Source organism: Chlamydotis macqueenii, chromosome 6 (assembly GCF_036417535.1).
Source record: "Chlamydotis macqueenii isolate bChlMac1 chromosome 6, bChlMac1.mat, whole genome shotgun sequence".
Taxonomy (NCBI): domain Eukaryota; kingdom Metazoa; phylum Chordata; class Aves; order Otidiformes; family Otididae; genus Chlamydotis; species Chlamydotis macqueenii.
In genome coordinates this window covers 603,563-619,594 of record NC_141561.1, presented here as the reverse complement: position 1 = coordinate 619,594, position 16,032 = coordinate 603,563, and the positions used below count along the sequence as shown (strand labels likewise).

General features: G+C 45.9%; 2 protein-coding genes across 6 annotated transcripts in view; one reads left to right on the top strand and one right to left on the bottom strand.

The window, feature by feature from the left end:
- The window catches only part of CCDC148 (coiled-coil domain containing 148), a 64,850-nt gene extending 58,344 nt beyond the window's left edge, over positions 1-6,506 (bottom strand). For both annotated transcript variants that reach the window (XM_086751051.1, XM_086751050.1), the window contains exon 1: positions 6,386-6,506. The gene's annotated coding sequence lies outside the window, so the exon portion shown is untranslated. The remainder of the gene's footprint in view (positions 1-6,385) is intronic.
- Positions 6,507-6,753: 247 nt separating this feature from the next.
- The window catches only part of PKP4 (plakophilin 4), an 84,401-nt gene continuing 75,122 nt past the window's right edge, over positions 6,754-16,032 (top strand). For all 4 annotated transcript variants that reach the window (XM_086750578.1, XM_086750579.1, XM_086750577.1 and 1 more), the window contains exon 1: positions 6,754-6,893. The gene's annotated coding sequence lies outside the window, so the exon portion shown is untranslated. The remainder of the gene's footprint in view (positions 6,894-16,032) is intronic.

Below are 16,032 nucleotides of genomic sequence, written 5' to 3'. Positions count from 1 at the left end.
GCTCTTCAGATAAACCAATTGAGTGATTCTGTTTCCAGTGCTGTAAAATGAACGATTAGAAATATACAGTTTTCAGAGCCATTATAATTTTAATTTCATTAACTAGCTAAAGTCCAAATTTTCTCAAAGCAGGAAGGGAAACAGAAGTCCAACTCTTTGTTTTATAGAATGAAACAGGTGATTTTAAGTTGCCCACACCTTTGCACATGCTCCTGTCTTTGCTCTTGTCTTCTGTGTAGTATTTTAAATGAAAGCATTTCCACCTACTCCATTTTCCTGTTAGCTTTCTTGTCATTTTGTTTTTCTTTAAAAAAACCAAACCCGTATGGGAAAAGTTCAGTGACGCACTGCTGGAGGCCTCCTTCCCACAGCTCTGCTGACAGACCAGTTTGCCTGAGCATTTCTTAATGAACTTCTGACAGAAGTCAGCTGGCTTAGTTTATACTGTGTGGGGCACAGTTTTTCTTTATCAGTGCCTCGAGAACATATTACTCTGAATAAGTCCAATTTGTCCTTCAGCCAAGATACTTTTTCCTATTACAGCCTATGAGAAGCTACGGCTTTCTCAGTTGCCGTGATTTGCTCGTTTATGGCTATAGCAATTCCGCATCAGTCCCCTCAGACTTTAACAGATTGCTTCACAAACCGAGCTTAAGGTGAAGACACACAAACAGGGCTAACTGCCATCGTGAGGGGGAGGATGAACCTGAGAAAGCAGGCCCTAGTGAGCCAGTGCTGACACCAAAGACTCCGTATCATCACACCTTAAGCTACCCTAGCTGATTTTTTCTGACAGTAGCATAGCTGGAGTCAGAGACAAACATTTGTCTGCAGCCTATGAGATAGCAAGCAGGAGGGATAGATAATTCATATGATTTAGAAGCCACTGCAGATGATTATGTCAGGAGAATCAGTATCATTTTGTACAGCTTTTGCCAGTTCTGCTAGGCCAAATTTGCAGAGTTATGTGCAGGGAAGCATTTGGCACACCTTCACTTTAAATTAATGCATGATGTTGTCTGATACTCTCCTACAAAAAACAAAGCATGCTTGTCTGAAGCCTCCCATTTACAACTCTTGGAAATGTACAGTCCATAAATAAAAACCAATTTTCTTTGTTGCCTCCTTATTCACAACAATCTCTTTCAGTTTGAAATTCTGTGTCCCTAGTCTGATGAGAAAGATTATGATTTGGTCAATTTCTCAACATGCTTTCCAGGTCTCAAATATAGCCTAGTAGGAAGATGGGTAATATTTTATTCAGCTTGAGAATTGCAGCTGTCAGTAGGAGCTGTAAAGGATTTCAGCAGGCCTTCACCTGTCCTTGAGCAGATACAGGTGCCTGCGTTCTCTAGAGCTGATTTTTTTTTCATTTGTTTGGGGGGTTTGGGGGGCTGGCACAGTTTGTGCTTTGTTGTTTTTGTTTGTTTTTTAAAAGGTTGTTAGTTTTTTAAATGGTTGTTAATTTTCACAAAAATCACTTACAAGCTTAGGACCTGAAAACCCACGGAACAGAATGACTGCTAATCACCTTTTCTTTATTGGACGTCCTGCTCAGGTTTCCCTCACCACAGCATCCGTCCGGCTGCTGCAGAGCTGCCCAGCTGTCAGATGCAGCGACACCCAAGAGCAGCCCTGACCCACAGCTCCAGGTGTGTGACGAAGCCTGGTTTCACAGCCAGGCACTGCTTCCTGCCCTCCCGCTGCAGTACACTACTCCCAGACAAAATACCAGCAAAACCACTCACGGTGCCACACTATAAGCTGAATCAATATCTTGGCACAGGATTGATTTGTTTTGCCAAGAAAAGGTTACTTTTCTTAAACCTAAATCAGCTCTGCAACTGAGCAGCTGCTGTGGCCCAGCAGGCTGTTCCTCAAACCGCCATTTTGCTGAGACAGGTACTCAGGGCAAAACAGTTCAGATTGCTGCCAAAAAAAGAGGTCCCCCATCCCCTCTGTACCCAGCTACTTGCAAATATCTTAGTGCAGGCTTGAGAGGCAGGAACAGTGAGCTAGATCAGGACATTGATCCAACAGAAAAAAAATAAGAGCGTTTGTTGTGGGGCAGTTTCTGGGGAAACTGGATCAATTTTCTACTCTAGCTCACTGCACAGCTGCACGATCGTGTTTGCTGGCACAAGGAAAGCTAGAGAGTTCTCATGACAGGCTAGCATTGTTCCTTTCCATTGCAGCTGCGCTTGAGCCAGATTCAAGTGGATGTGTAATCAGAAGCTTGGTGACCATGCTGAGCACTCTGCAGGATCTAGAATCAAATATTCATACCTGATGCTTCAAAGCCATGGAAGAAAAAAAAATTATCAAAATGCAAACAACTTGGCAGTATCCAAACAGTTTTCCTCAGTATTTTGTTTTCCCACAGGGAAAGAGAAATCTATACCCATGAGAGTGCGGTAAATTTGAATGCCACCACCTGAAGCTGGTGAGGGGTCTGGAGCACAAGTCTTATGAGGAGCGGCTGAGAGAGTTGGGATTGTTTAGTCTGGAGAAGAGGAGGCTCAGGGGAGACCTCATTGCACTCTATAGCTTCCTGAAGGCAGGTTGTGATGAGCAGGGGTTTGGCCTCTTCTCCCAGGCAACAAGCAGGACCCGAGGAAATGGCCACAAGTTGTACCAGAGGAGGTTTAGATTGGACGTAAGGAAAAACTTTTTCTCCCAAAGAGTGGTAAGGCACTGGAACGGCCTGCCCAGGGAGGTGGTGGAGTCGCCGTCCCTGGCAGTGTTCAAGAGGCGGCTTGATGAGGAGCTACAGGATATGGTTTAGTAGCTGTGGCAGCAATGGTAGTGGCAAGACGGTTGGACTAGATGATCTTATAGGTCCCATCCAACCATGTGATTCTATGATTCTGAAACTTCAAATTTCTGTAAAAACTCTTGTTGAAAAAGCAAAGTGTCCGTCCACTACTAGTTCAGAAATTCACCTTCTATTAGGTGCCACACCTCCCCAGTTCAACAATAAAAAAGCAGGAGAACATTTACTGCTTTTTTTTAACCAAATGAAATTACAGTTTCCAAATCACCCAAAGTCAATTGTATCTTAATTAACTGCATTGCTGTGACATCAACACAATGGCTTGCAGTAAATTTTGAATACAAATTGTACGTTTTAATGATGGGGAAAAGAACCCACACATCTAAATAGTTTCCCTTGTGAACGCTAAACAGCTGCTGATTTGTTCAGTTAGCCTGCCATGAGCATCACCTTCTCCAATTATTTTTTTTCCAAACCTTTGTAATTTCAGTACCTGCAAGAGTTTACAGATAAAACAGGTAGCACTAAATAGCTTACAGAAAAAAAAAGGCAACACTGTTTTTGTGACTATCTTGATAATCTCACACTTCCAAGGATCAAGCATTCCGTGCTGGCAGTTCCCACTTCCTAGCCACAGTGCCTACGTGCTTACATCAAGTAACAAAATTCTAGGTAATCTTACTAACAGATAAATAATTAAATAGTTGCTAAAATTAAAGGTAGGTGTGCAAGTGTTCTGCAAGGACTGTGAACATCTGTGGAATTTAAAAAAAAAAAAACTCCAATTTGGATTAATTTCAGAATAGATTAAACAAAGCAGAAAGACATACTAATGACTCAAAATGCTGAAGGAGCACGAATAATAGCAAAATAACCAGCAAATACCCAGTAACTAAATTGCTCTTCTAAAAAGCTGGAAAATGAGCACAATCATTTCAAGAGATCAAATTTAAGGCTCATAAGAAACCAGGAAGGTTCAGACTGAAAACACACCACTAGGTTTTTAAAAGATTTGCAAATATAATGGAAACGGTGCTTTCCAAATGATGCTGAGAATGAAAAAGAAAGATCTTACTTTCCAGTCACATCCTGAAGAAAGTGAATAAAAAGAAACAGTACTTGTTTGTTGCTGATGCTAAAATGGATATAAGAGTTTAAACATGTATTTGGCAAAGGCTAATACCTGCTAATGGAATAAGAAATCAAAAGAATGACTACACCATGCAGCTCTTCGGATTGGAAAGTTAATATGGGGTGCCTTTCCATTACATATTTTGTCCCTGTTGGGCTCAGCATGGTGATAAATGGGTGGGAATTGATGGCCTGCGACACGCAGCAGTCAAATTAGATAATGTATTGGCTGCTCTGGGTGCCAAAACAAATAAAAAAAGCTATGACTGTATGACTAATACCAGATAAAATGAAATTGCTGTTCCTCACTGATAGTCAGTCAATATATTTGCAAATCTGACAGGACCTCAAAATATTATTTTTAATTCTTTATACTTCTACTTTGCCAAAACAAACTGGCTCAAGATCACTTTCTCCTTCTCGCCATTCTCTCTTACCCTTTCCCATCTTGCCCCAGCCGCAATACAGAGAGGCCTTGCAAGGCACGGCTCTGCAGGGATACAGGGCACTTAGAACAGGCTGTTCCAAATAATGTTGAGGGTTACAGCCACCCACCTGGAACCACCTGAATCTGGGAAGGCCTGGAGATGGCACTATGCCACCTTTCGTGTCCTGCCAATAGACTCTGCCCTCCACAGTTACAGTAACATTCAGAAACGGCTCCATTTACCAGGGGAGGCAAATAAGCTTCTTCATTTTCCAAAAGCTGTTATTTGTGGAAGATAAGCCAATGTACAGTATCCAAATTACAGATTAAACCCAGTTGAGACTGATACAAAGTTGATTTGATTAATCCAGTACACCTTTGGTAGAAGCAGCCTTGCAACTAATGAAAGCCACTGCTCTCAGAGGTCCTGTGCTTTCTCCTCCCTTTATTCTAGATCTACCTATTCTGATTTCATGTTTGAGTTTTACTTTTCTCTTGCTCTCCACCTTAATTTGACCCTTCCCCTTTCACCCTTGTTACTCTTTGTTTTACCTAGTTTCTGCTATTATTCCTCTGGACTCTTGTTTCCCATTTTCCTAGGAGGAAGCCACCATTCTGGTTTGGTAACATTTTATACCCAGTTAACATAGAAAACACTTGATTCCTCACTGCCCTGAAAAATCTCATTGTTTGTACTATCTGCCAAGTGTTTTCCATTTCATACTGTAGGAGTTCCTACTGTATTAATCCATACAAATAGCAACAATGTTACAGAGATTAAAAATTATACTAACAGCCTACATAGTTTTCAGCACAGCAGATTATACTCCAAGTGGGAAATTGAGAGAAGATTCTATATATATTCTGAGTTTATAGGTGACTATCCATGTTCTCTCTTTGCCTGCAGTTCCTTTCTGAGCAGAGGGTAAGGACATAGCTCTATTTGTAGCGTCAGCACTGATTAAACCACACGGGAGTTATCATGTGTTCTTATGCCAAGATAAAAATATGGTGCACCCTACTGCACACTCAACTGGAGAACTAACCTGGATGAAAAAAAAAAAAGACACACCAGTAAAAATGCAGGTACCATTTTCATGGTTATTTTTCAGCAGGATTCCTACACAGCCTGTGTCAATGTAACAGGGGAATGGATGGAATAAGACAGCCTCTTACAACAACGAGAGCTGCTCACTGAATTACACCTCAAATCCAAATTTACCTACAGGAAATACCTGGAGCCTTCCTAGCACACTAAACAAGTATCAGGAAAAGATAAAAGGCAAACGAATAACAGAATAAAATGAGAATGCATTAATTTCTGGGAAGATGCAAGCAGCAATTTTATTTTGGCCTTCTTTCAGCCATTTACAGTGTTGTCATCATCATATTAGTCAATGAAGCAGCAGGTGTCATACCACAAATATAAAAGCAGTAGACTGGGAGGAGAGGAAATGGGATCAGTCAGCAAACCCTGAGAAACACAGGGAGGTTTGGTGTTCAAGAGGCTCACTTAACTCAAAAAGACCAAGCATTTAACACACACACCCCTCCTCTCACCCAGAACTTCAAAGTGTTTTACAGTATCTTCAGATATATTGGCTTTTCTTTTCTCCGTCTATAATTCTCTACGCCATAAGTAAAGTCAGGCCAGCGCTAGAAGCTTCAGAACGGTGACGTTTTAAAGCACTACGGAAAGCGTTTCTCTCGCCTTTCACCAGCGTCTTGGCTGCACCCGTCCGGGTCCGAGCAGGATGGCGGGGCTGCCCGCCCCGCCGGGAAACCCGACTGCCAGCGCCACAGCCTCCGGCTCCTCAGCCCGCCAGGACCCACCGAGCCCCCGAGCTGCGGTACCGGTACCGCTCCCGCGGCGGCCGCGCCGTCCGAGACAGCCCCGCGGGGCGGCCAGCCTCGCCGGGGGAGCCCCGGCCTGCCGCGACGGGACGAGCACCCCCGGCCACCGGCAGCGGCCCGCACCTCCGCGGCGGCCATTTTGCAACCGGTTGCTTCAGCCACCTGCGCCCCGCCCGCTCCCGCGCCGCGGGGACACTCACCGCGAGGAGGCCGGCGGGCTCGGCGGGGAAGCCGGCGGAGCCTCCCGCCCGGGCAGGCCGCCCCGCCCAGCGGCACTCCCGCCTGCAGCCGCCGGCGGCGACGCGACTCGACCTGGCCCGGCTCAGCTCCGCCACGGCCCCCACCCGCCGCGCACCGCGCTGAGGGGACGGCAGCGCCTTGCACTCCGCCGCCTCACAGCATCGGTAACCATAGCAACCTCAGGTCGTGCCGCCGTTGGCGGGTTTAACAGGAGGCAGCAGCCAATGGAGCGCCGCCCTGTGCTGCGCCTGGCCAATGGGCGCGGGTGCTGGGCCGGGCGCTGCGCTGACGTCACGAGCGGGGCGGAGTGTGGCCAGGCGGAGCGGGCGGCGGGGCTCGGCGGCGCCGGCGCCTCCACTGCCGCCACCATGGAGACCCCGGGCTAGGGCCCGCCGCGGCCCGCCGGCGCGCTGAGCGGGGCCGGCCCCGGCCGCCCCCTCCGTCTCCGTCTCCCTCTCCCTCCGCGCGGTGAGTGGGCGTGGGCTGGGGGAGGCCGTGGGCCGGGACTGGGGTGCCGCGCGGGGCCGGGCAGCAGGCGAGGCGGCGGACCCCGCCGGGGGCCCGGGGCAGCGGGGCCGAGGAGCCGCCGCCTCGGGCGGACCCGCGCCCGGCCCAGTCCGCTGCGCCGCGCCGCGCCCGCTCCCGTCTGCGCGGGCGGAGCACGATGTGCCCTCCGTGCCCGCGCTGCCGCACGGTGCCTGGCCGCGCCGCGCGGGCCCTGCAGGCGGAGCTGCTGCCGCCGGGCCCCTGCCCCGGGCTCCGCGCCGGGGAACCGAGCGGCGAAGCGCGGGAGCCTGGGGCGGGCGGGCGCCGCGGGGACAGGTGCGCGCGGGTCGGGGAGCCCGCAGCGGGGGTCGGGGGCGCGGAGCCCGGGCCCGCCGCCTTCGGCCCGGCGCGGCCGCCTCTCTCCCTCCCCGGGCGCGCCGGCGTTGCGCGGCCGCTGGGCGAGCTGGCGGCGGGTGCGCAGCCCGCGGCCGCGCCGGGTGCCGTCTGCGCGGGGCGTTGCGCGGCGCCGCGGGCGGGAGGCGGGAGCCGCGCCGCAGCGGCAGGGCCCCTCCGCCGGAGCGCGTTCCGCGGCCGGGGGCGGGGGCGCGGCGGAAACTTTGGGGGGCGGCCCCGCGGCGGGAGCCGGGCTGCGCTGCCGCGGCGGAGGCTCCGCTCCCTTCCCCGCGAGCGCGGCGCTTCCGTGCGGGGCCGCGGGTGCCCAGGCGGGCTCCGGTCGCTGTGCTCCCCGAACGTGATGTAAACGCGTGGAATTTCTTTAACCTTTGCGTGGCCGCTGACCTGCGAGTTGCGTCGCGCTGGAGAGCTGGCGGAGGACCCTCTGCTCTGCCCGCGCGGTGGAGCGCGGCCGCGGCGGCCCCTAACTTTCCCCCTCCGCGGCGGGAGCCCGCGGGAGAGAGCAGCGCGCTGCGGGTGAGCGCTGTGGCGCGCGGGCGCCGGCTCGCTGCGGGGCCGCGCCGGTGGGGAGCAGCAGCCCCGCCTGCCCCCCGGGCACGCGGCAGCGGGGTGGCGAACAGCGCGCACCGGGCTGTGAGCGCGGCCGAGGCTGGGGCAGGCGGGAATCGGGGTCTGGCAAGAATAAAAGTCGTGCGGGCCCGGAACCCGGGCTGTTTCAGCGGCACGTCGTGCTGTGTCCCTGCGGTTCGTGTGGGAGGGAGAAATACCGAGTGCCTCAGGAAAGCACAGTTTGGGAACTGAGCGCTCTGGCCCTGTCCCCCTCCCAGCTAGCACTTCAGAACGTATCGGTGTCTCACTAAAGATCAACTGTGTGTTTCTAAAGAGCCTGTGCTTGGCCTGTAGACCTTTGTACCTTTTTTTTTTTTTGTCGTAACCACCTCCTCCATGTTAATTTTACATTAGTCATTGCTTCAAGATCCGAGTGTTTGAAGGAAAAGGTGTGGCTGGACTCGCAGTAGTAATGTTCCATTAACTAGCTTTTCAGTTTTCTGAGCATTCTCTTTTTTTTTTTTTTTTTCTGACTGTGAGTTTGGAGATTAGGAGAAGATAAGGATGTTAATGTTTGCCCCTTTAGGTAGTAACTGTATTTTTGAGGTAAGTGCCAAATAATACATTCACTGAGACAAAAATATGGGAACCTACTAAAGGTACCTGTTTAGTTGATGGAGATGCACTAATTCGATCTTGGCTGTCACATTTAAAGCGGGAGGAGTGTGTTTCGGGGTCAGAAGGTTATTGTTGGCACTGACGCGCTGTGGTGTCTCAGTTAAACATTGCAATATTACAGGCAAATGAATGTAACCTGTCTGTAAAAAGACAGACTGCAATAATTTTCTCCTTTTGCTTAAATTGCTTGTCAAGTGCTATTTTGCTACTGAAATAAGTTGCTATTGATAATTTTAATTAAGGCAGAACAGCTGATGGACCTTTTCCAGTAAAAATGATGGCTTTTTTTCCTCTTATCCTTTTATTTAACCTGTTAACAGTAAATAGCAGTAATAATAATAGAAGTTCTGCTATGGAATGCAGTTGGAACACGTTTAGTGAGAGAATTGCCTTCTATTACAGTGGAGGGTTTGTTCTAATTTTTCTTAAATTGTCGACAATATAACACCTTTTCATGTTTGCTTTTTTAAAATAGTAATGCAGGGTCCTTTTATACGAACAGGTCACTTCAGTCACACAATGTAAACACGGAAAGTGATGTGATATGTTACTTTTTTATAGCAGCTTCATGTACTAGCAAATAGCATCTATAATGCGCATACTGAGTGATAGCGTGTGCTGTGTAAAAATAACAGTAATCTTAATTAGTAAGCTGTGTCAGGTGTTCCGTGTAGGAAATCTGCATGTGTTGTGAGAGAAGCCTCAGTGGAAGAAATACTCTGCATATTAACAAAACAGGAAACATAAATAAGAACTTTATGTACTTCTGCTTCACTTTATGTAGATTATTTACACACATGTATGACAGATGAAAGGCTGAAGCAATTCCAAAAGATGGGACTCTGTGAGTACTGTCTTAATTTCGGTGGTTTTTTTTCTTAATGGTGATGCACAAAATGAGCAAGTTCTGCAAGCATTTATCTGATTATGTATTTGGTGCAAGAAAGCACTGACTAGTTCAGGGATCTCAGTGAGCTTAATGAAGTTGTTATAAGTGTAATAAAGAATAATCGTGTTTGTAACCAGAGCGTAGTTACCGTAATATGATAAAGACATCTAAAAAGCAAGCCGATCTTGTGATACTTGTCTGTAAAAAAAAAAATGCATATGAGCCTGTTATCAGACATCTTTTGTATTGCTGTCATTGACTTTCTTATTATTGCCAAGCAAATTGGTGAGTCTAGGTTAAAATTGCATTCCTCTGTATGAGAAGCTGCACTCCTTTTAAGCTGTTTACAATTTAGGTAAACAGAGCAGTCCCCGTAAGCAAGAGGGGCTTTTATAAACAACACACCAGGTTTCAGTCGGTTGTTGTGGCAGGGAAGCCCTGATGGTGACCGCGACCCTGTTCTGCTCGGCAGCCCAGCTGTGCCTGCCTTCCCTTGGGGGCTCACCCCGGTGCCCGTGGGGCGAAAGGCTGCCAAACTAGGGAGTTTGGAATAGTAACTTCATTTGCCAGGCCTTGGCGGGAAACAACTTGTAAGAGTCGCTGCAGAAAGAACGCGTTTTGTCATCTTGTATAAAGAGTGCGTGTGTGTACATCTCCTGAGTAACTCGTGGTGGTGCAGTTCAGAACTTAGGTTTGTGTGGGATTTCTTCTCTAATGAAAATAAGACAGCACACCATTATGAATATAGCATGTACTCTTACTCCAAAAGTAATCTTAACTGGTTTAAACTTTCCTAGTTGGGGAGGGAAAATACTGAGCTAGCATAGCATTATGTGCAAGTCACTAGAAAGCCAGACCTGAAACTGGAGTTTTGGGCATGACTTGTAAATACTGCTTGCTGCTTGATTTCAAATATTGCTGACAATAAGGCAGCTCAAATACCAGTAAAGATGGAGAGTAAACACGTAACAGCAGCTGAGCACAGAACCAAAGCCCGTGGAGGCAGCCCTTCCTGCCGAAGCTGCGCTTGGTTCCTGCAGCAGAACCGCACCTAGCGAACTTGCTGGAGGGACCGCCAGCACTAAGCGGTTCTCTGGGCGCTCTTGGTAGTTTTTCTTATTCTCAGCTGCTTTTCCTAAGACCTGTGATATGTCGGGACAGATTGGATAACTTACCATGTTCTTTTTATCCAGACGGTGTACTCATTTGTTCTGCTCGGGAGAGGTTTGTAAATTGAGGGAGGAAGTGGATGAGGACAGCCAAAAACTGCCTCTGGTGACCTTCCCAAAGTTTTTGCTTGCACGGAAGAAAACCTCTGCACCTGGCAGCACCGATCAAACCTTTAGTCCTTTCCCACTTGCTGCCTCCTCTTTCCCCTTCTGCCCTTAGCACTCGCTCCTCTTCCAAGGCAGAGGAGAGACGTGCGTTTTAGGAGGGAGGAACAATGCCTTCAGTTTTGCAGTAGATTAACTTATTTAATTTTTGGTAATGAAATCCCGAATGCTATCGTTAAAAGGAAAGGCTTAAGGAAGCTCTTTGAGCCGTATCTTGCAGAGGTCTGACTGCTCTTCCAGCCGCCACAAGGCAGGAGGACATGCCTTTCCAGCCCAGCCCGCTCTGTCCCGGGGTCAGCGAGGTGACTCGAGCACAGGCTTGTTCTCCTTGCAGGGTTCGTGAGTCAGCCCTCTGCTTCCTCAAGAGCGTTGCGGCTGGAAGAGCGCAGCTCTGTCAACCAGCTTGGCCAGGTTGCTGCCTGCCTTGCCTTTCCTCCCCTCGGGTCGGTAGCAAAGGGCGAATGCAGAAGCTTTGGTTCAAGTGATTCGTGGAGAATTTCCGTGGCTATCTTTAACTTTTTAGTTCTTTTCCTTTCATCCTTCTCATGCAGGCAAATGAAGACAACGTCACTTTGGGAAAAGTTAGGGAAAACTCATTCTTAGTGTTTTAGTATTTTTAAACAAGATGCCTTTTTAACAGAAATTTAGGAAAAAAAAAAAGAAAAAGTTAGGCCTATTTTTAATATACATACATTTTCCTCCCGTTACTGCATTTTTTATGGTTACAAAAGAAAAAGAAATTATTATTTTTCTCCGAAATGTCTCCATTGTTGTCTATTATAGATCTTCCCCCTCTTTTTGAATTTGCATAGCATTTTACAAAGTTCTTACCTAGCGCTAGAAATTGAAGACCAGTCAACTTCCTGTTTAATGGCTTTTAAAAATCATTTTAACCATGCCTTTATTTTAGTAGAGAAAATAAAGCTGTGAGATGTTACTTTATTTGAGAGTGAGTGATCCCTACTTCAAGGAATAATGAAAATTAAGACTTCTCCCCCTCCACCCGCAGGTAGCGGGGCCTTTTACTTATAAAAGGCTTGTGATCTAAGTGTTCTAACTGAAAAGTAGTGGTTTTTTGTGAACCTTAAATCAACATTATAGCTAATTAATATTCTGACTGGTATTGTGATTAATTCATTATTAAAGAGAAAAAAGGCATCTATTGTAGATCCTTTGAAGGTGTACAAGCTGAAACTTGCTTTCTGCATCACAGCTCAATGGGGGGATTTTTAACGTATTTACTGTTTATGCATCCATGGGGCTGGTAATTGTGGGCAGTGAGTAAAATTACCCTTTAGCTATTGGATCTGCAAAGCAGATGGTTCACAGATGCCGTGTAGGTTGCACACCTAGCTAGCCTTTGTTGTTTGTTGAATTTGTAAATAGGCGTTTAGAGCGCTGGCTCCCGGCTGCCCTGTGAGTGAGGTACATCTCGGAGCATCCGGTGGGATTCACTTGGCTGGAGAGTACTTGAGCTAGCTGGCAGCAGGACAGAGTGCAGCAAGGGTGGCTCTGCACAGCGTTGGTTTGCCCGGTCAACGTCCTTAGCTGGAGCCATCTCCAGGGGCAGTATGAGCGAGAGGGAGAGTGTCCTGCAAGGAGGCGAAGGAGCTGAGGACGAGAAGGCTGGAGCGATTTTTCTGGTGCCAGGCAGGGTAAGAAGTAGCAGAGACCTGGGGAGCAAGTGAGGAAAGGGAGGAGCTGGATTGCATGGTGCCAGACATTGCTTTTTCTCAAATGAGGTTCAGCTGTAAGGGAACAGGGAAGAAGTGTTAGAGAAATTCTGGATTTCCATTTGTTTGCATGGGTGCAAAAAACTTTTCCTCTCTTCACCTCCTTAACAAAACCTCATTATGGCACACAAGCGGTGTGGAAAGCCTTAGGCTATCACCTGCGCTATACTTTTAACATTTTTTAATAAATGTACTCAAAAGCATTTGCATTACACGTGTTCAATAAGAGCATCTAATCTATATCTTAATTTGCTTTAAATGATTTTGCTTATGCCACCTCTGCTAGAAATGTAATGCAAACAGGAGACTTCACAGTTTGCTGTGGATTTCTGTCCTCTTCCCGCCCAGAAAGGCGGCGGCAGGCAGTGTGTCCTTAGCGCTCCTGAAGGAAATGTTTTCCATTCCGAGAATGTGTTCTTCGTCGTCTTGTGTTGGCAGAATTTTCTGTTGTGTAACACGTGAATTGGGTATTTGTGCATTCGTTATCACGAAGGTAAATCTGATTGGAGAAAACTAGTAATCTTGTAATCGCTCCCGTTAGCCTGTTCCTGCGGAGCACGGTTTACGAAAGCTTGCTGGTGGGTTGGGACATGATGTGTACGCAACCGGGTGAGCCGGCGGACTCCCCTTCCTTTGAGGTATCCTTTGGAATCTTTCGGCTGCTGGTAACAGTATAAGCACAGGATACAAATTCCCAGGTAGTTCTTCCTGGATCGATTGGTGCATACAGTGCTGGTACTGATGTGTTACCCAACGTGCTGAAATCCCATACCGTATCTCCACTTAGAATTAACTCTTTTCCTTTGTAGTGGCAGATATTGCAGTAATTCCAGTTTAAAAAAAAAAAATAAAATTCACTGATCTCTGAAACTACTTCAGACAAATAGTAACTCCTTGACTTCCATGTCAGTGTGACATGCCTAAAAATGAAGTGTTTTGTATCTTTCGCAAAAATAGAACCAAGATGATGTATGTAAGGCAGTTGATTTCAAGGACTTTGGACAAGTGGAGTGCTGAGTGTTACCTGGAGAAATTCTGTGTACAGATGTTTGTGTGACATTGTTCACTGATTGTCTTTTGCAGATTGCTACGTGGGTTTTGCCTGGTATCTAAAGACAAATAGGGAGGCAGATCTTAAAGAGTTAATATTTTTGTCTTGTACTTATTTAAAAACAGAATTGCCAGATTTTGTTACTAAGAAATAGACAACAGTATGAAAATGATAGCATATCATGAAAGGAGATTTCATTTGTATTGTCAAAGTGCCTAAACCCCAAATTGATGTGTCCTTTTATGGAGCAGAGGGCAATCCATGCTCCATAGAGCTGACAGGCAAAAAGGCAAAATTTAAACAGGGAGATGAAACAAATAGGGGAGAAGAGGGCAAGAACGTGACTTTGTAGTACGGACCTTCGTCCAGTGAGCTTGTGATACAGTAGCAGTGCTGAGTTGTTGGTCTGTGTTGTTTGAGACAGCCTTAATCAAAGACGCGCTATCAGAATTTGCCATCTGTTGCTGGTCTAGATCCTTCATATCAGGCTTTGTCCTAATAACTAATATAGTGAAAATAACCAGTACCGCATTTTAGCTGAAACGGAGAATACTGCCATGTGAGACGATTGATACAACACATCACTTGTTTCTGGGAGCATGTTTGTATTTCAAAGGAGATGAAAAAACACTGAACCCAAGAATTTCAGGTTGGCTGGTAGATCTGAGATTGCCCGTTTCCTCTGTGCTATTTGGACTATCCAATAAGAAAGCAAATTACTAAGTTTTCTTAGTTTTGCCATTGCTGCTTAGCATAAATCACAGCAACAGCCTACACTGAGATTTGTGAGATTTCACTGTAGTTTAAAAGTGCCTTCTGGAAAAGAATATATTTAAAATCATTGTTTTGAATTCTTTGCAGAATAGAAAGACTGACACAAAAACTTACTGTGGTTCAAAGACTTGGCTTTTTTTTTTTAAAGGAAGTTCTGGTAGAGAACACTGCCTATTGTGGGATGCTTTTTTGTTCAGGCTGATGTAATCAGTCTTCCAAGACTGACTGAGTATTTTCTTACTGTTGTGGAACACAGAGGTTATTTTTAAGCCACACAAAAAAAATCACTAAGTCATGTACTGACACTAAAATAAAAAAATTAAAAAAAAAAACCAAACCAGCAATTGCCAAAAAAATCCAAACAACAAAAACTCCACCCCAGAGATATTCAGTAGCTTAAAATATTTTGAATTAGCAAGACAGACCGAATACAGGAATTAGGTCTGTCTGATAGCTAGAGAGCTTTATTGTGGCCAATGCTGAGTGCTTGGAAGGGGCAGGAAGGCCAGCGTCCTTCAGCCGGTTGCTCCTGCCCTAACAGTGTGTTTACTCGCACAGTGTAGGAAGATAATGCTTCTTATTAAACTTCATGTATTTATTGCTATTTATAATGGCTAGATTTTTTATATCTGTTTTACTGTAGTGGGTGTAAAAGAAGGTGCCTTAAATCACAACCTGCATGCTTTTAGGACGTGTGTAGTTCACCAGGTTTAGAGAGCCTTGCTTTATTTGAATTTGAGCAAATGCTGTTTTAGTGATACAGTTAATTGTATTATTTTACATTGTATTATTAAATTGTCTTTGTATTGTTAGTCTGTTGATTTACTCTATATTATAAATATTTATTTGTGTATTTCAGAAGGACTGAAATTTGAAATAGAAAAGGAAGATATTTATTTTTGTGGTTGTTGTTGTTTTAGATAGCAAAGATAAGTTATTGCATGTTTTTCCAGAGCTTTCCTTTGTTTTCCCTTCATCTCAAACCATGACAGGCACCATATTACAACAGACAAAAATATTTTGCTATGGTAATATTCCAGATATTTTTTCTTACAGGAAGTTGAAAATAATGCTTTATGTATAGCATTGCAAACTGTGTGATGTTATTTTCACGTGTTCAAATTTTAACAGTTTCAATAAGACCATCTGATTACAAACTCGTTCATGAGTTACTTAGTCCTGTGTGCACATCTTTGCAGATCTAAATGGTTGATGGAGAAATACCAGATTGGTGGACTAGTTAATTTACGTGCAACTTGATGTCAGGAGGCATCCATACAAATAACACAAATCCTGTGTTGTCACCAGTAGAAACATTGCTGCAGCAGGCTGCTTTTAAGTTGCTGGTTTGGTTGCTTTAAAGAACACCTGTGAGTCCTCAACTCCTCAATGTTTGGCGCTTTTCCCCTGGTATTTACCAAGTGAAGTCTTTCTGAATTGATTGTTCTCCAACTTGCATGTTTGAGTATTGTGAAAACAAAGTATCTTGCTGCGCAGACACTTTCTGCATTGTGAGGCATAAACATTACCTTTTCCTTGCCAATGGCAGCTGAGCTTGGTCACGCTTTAGGAGAATAGCGCTGTATGAAAATGTACAGCACCTCCTCCCAGTAGCAGCTCAGAAATACTTCATCTCGCAGTCCAACGGTCAAATGTGTTCTTTTACTTGTATAGGATTTTTTTTCTTACAAAATCAAGA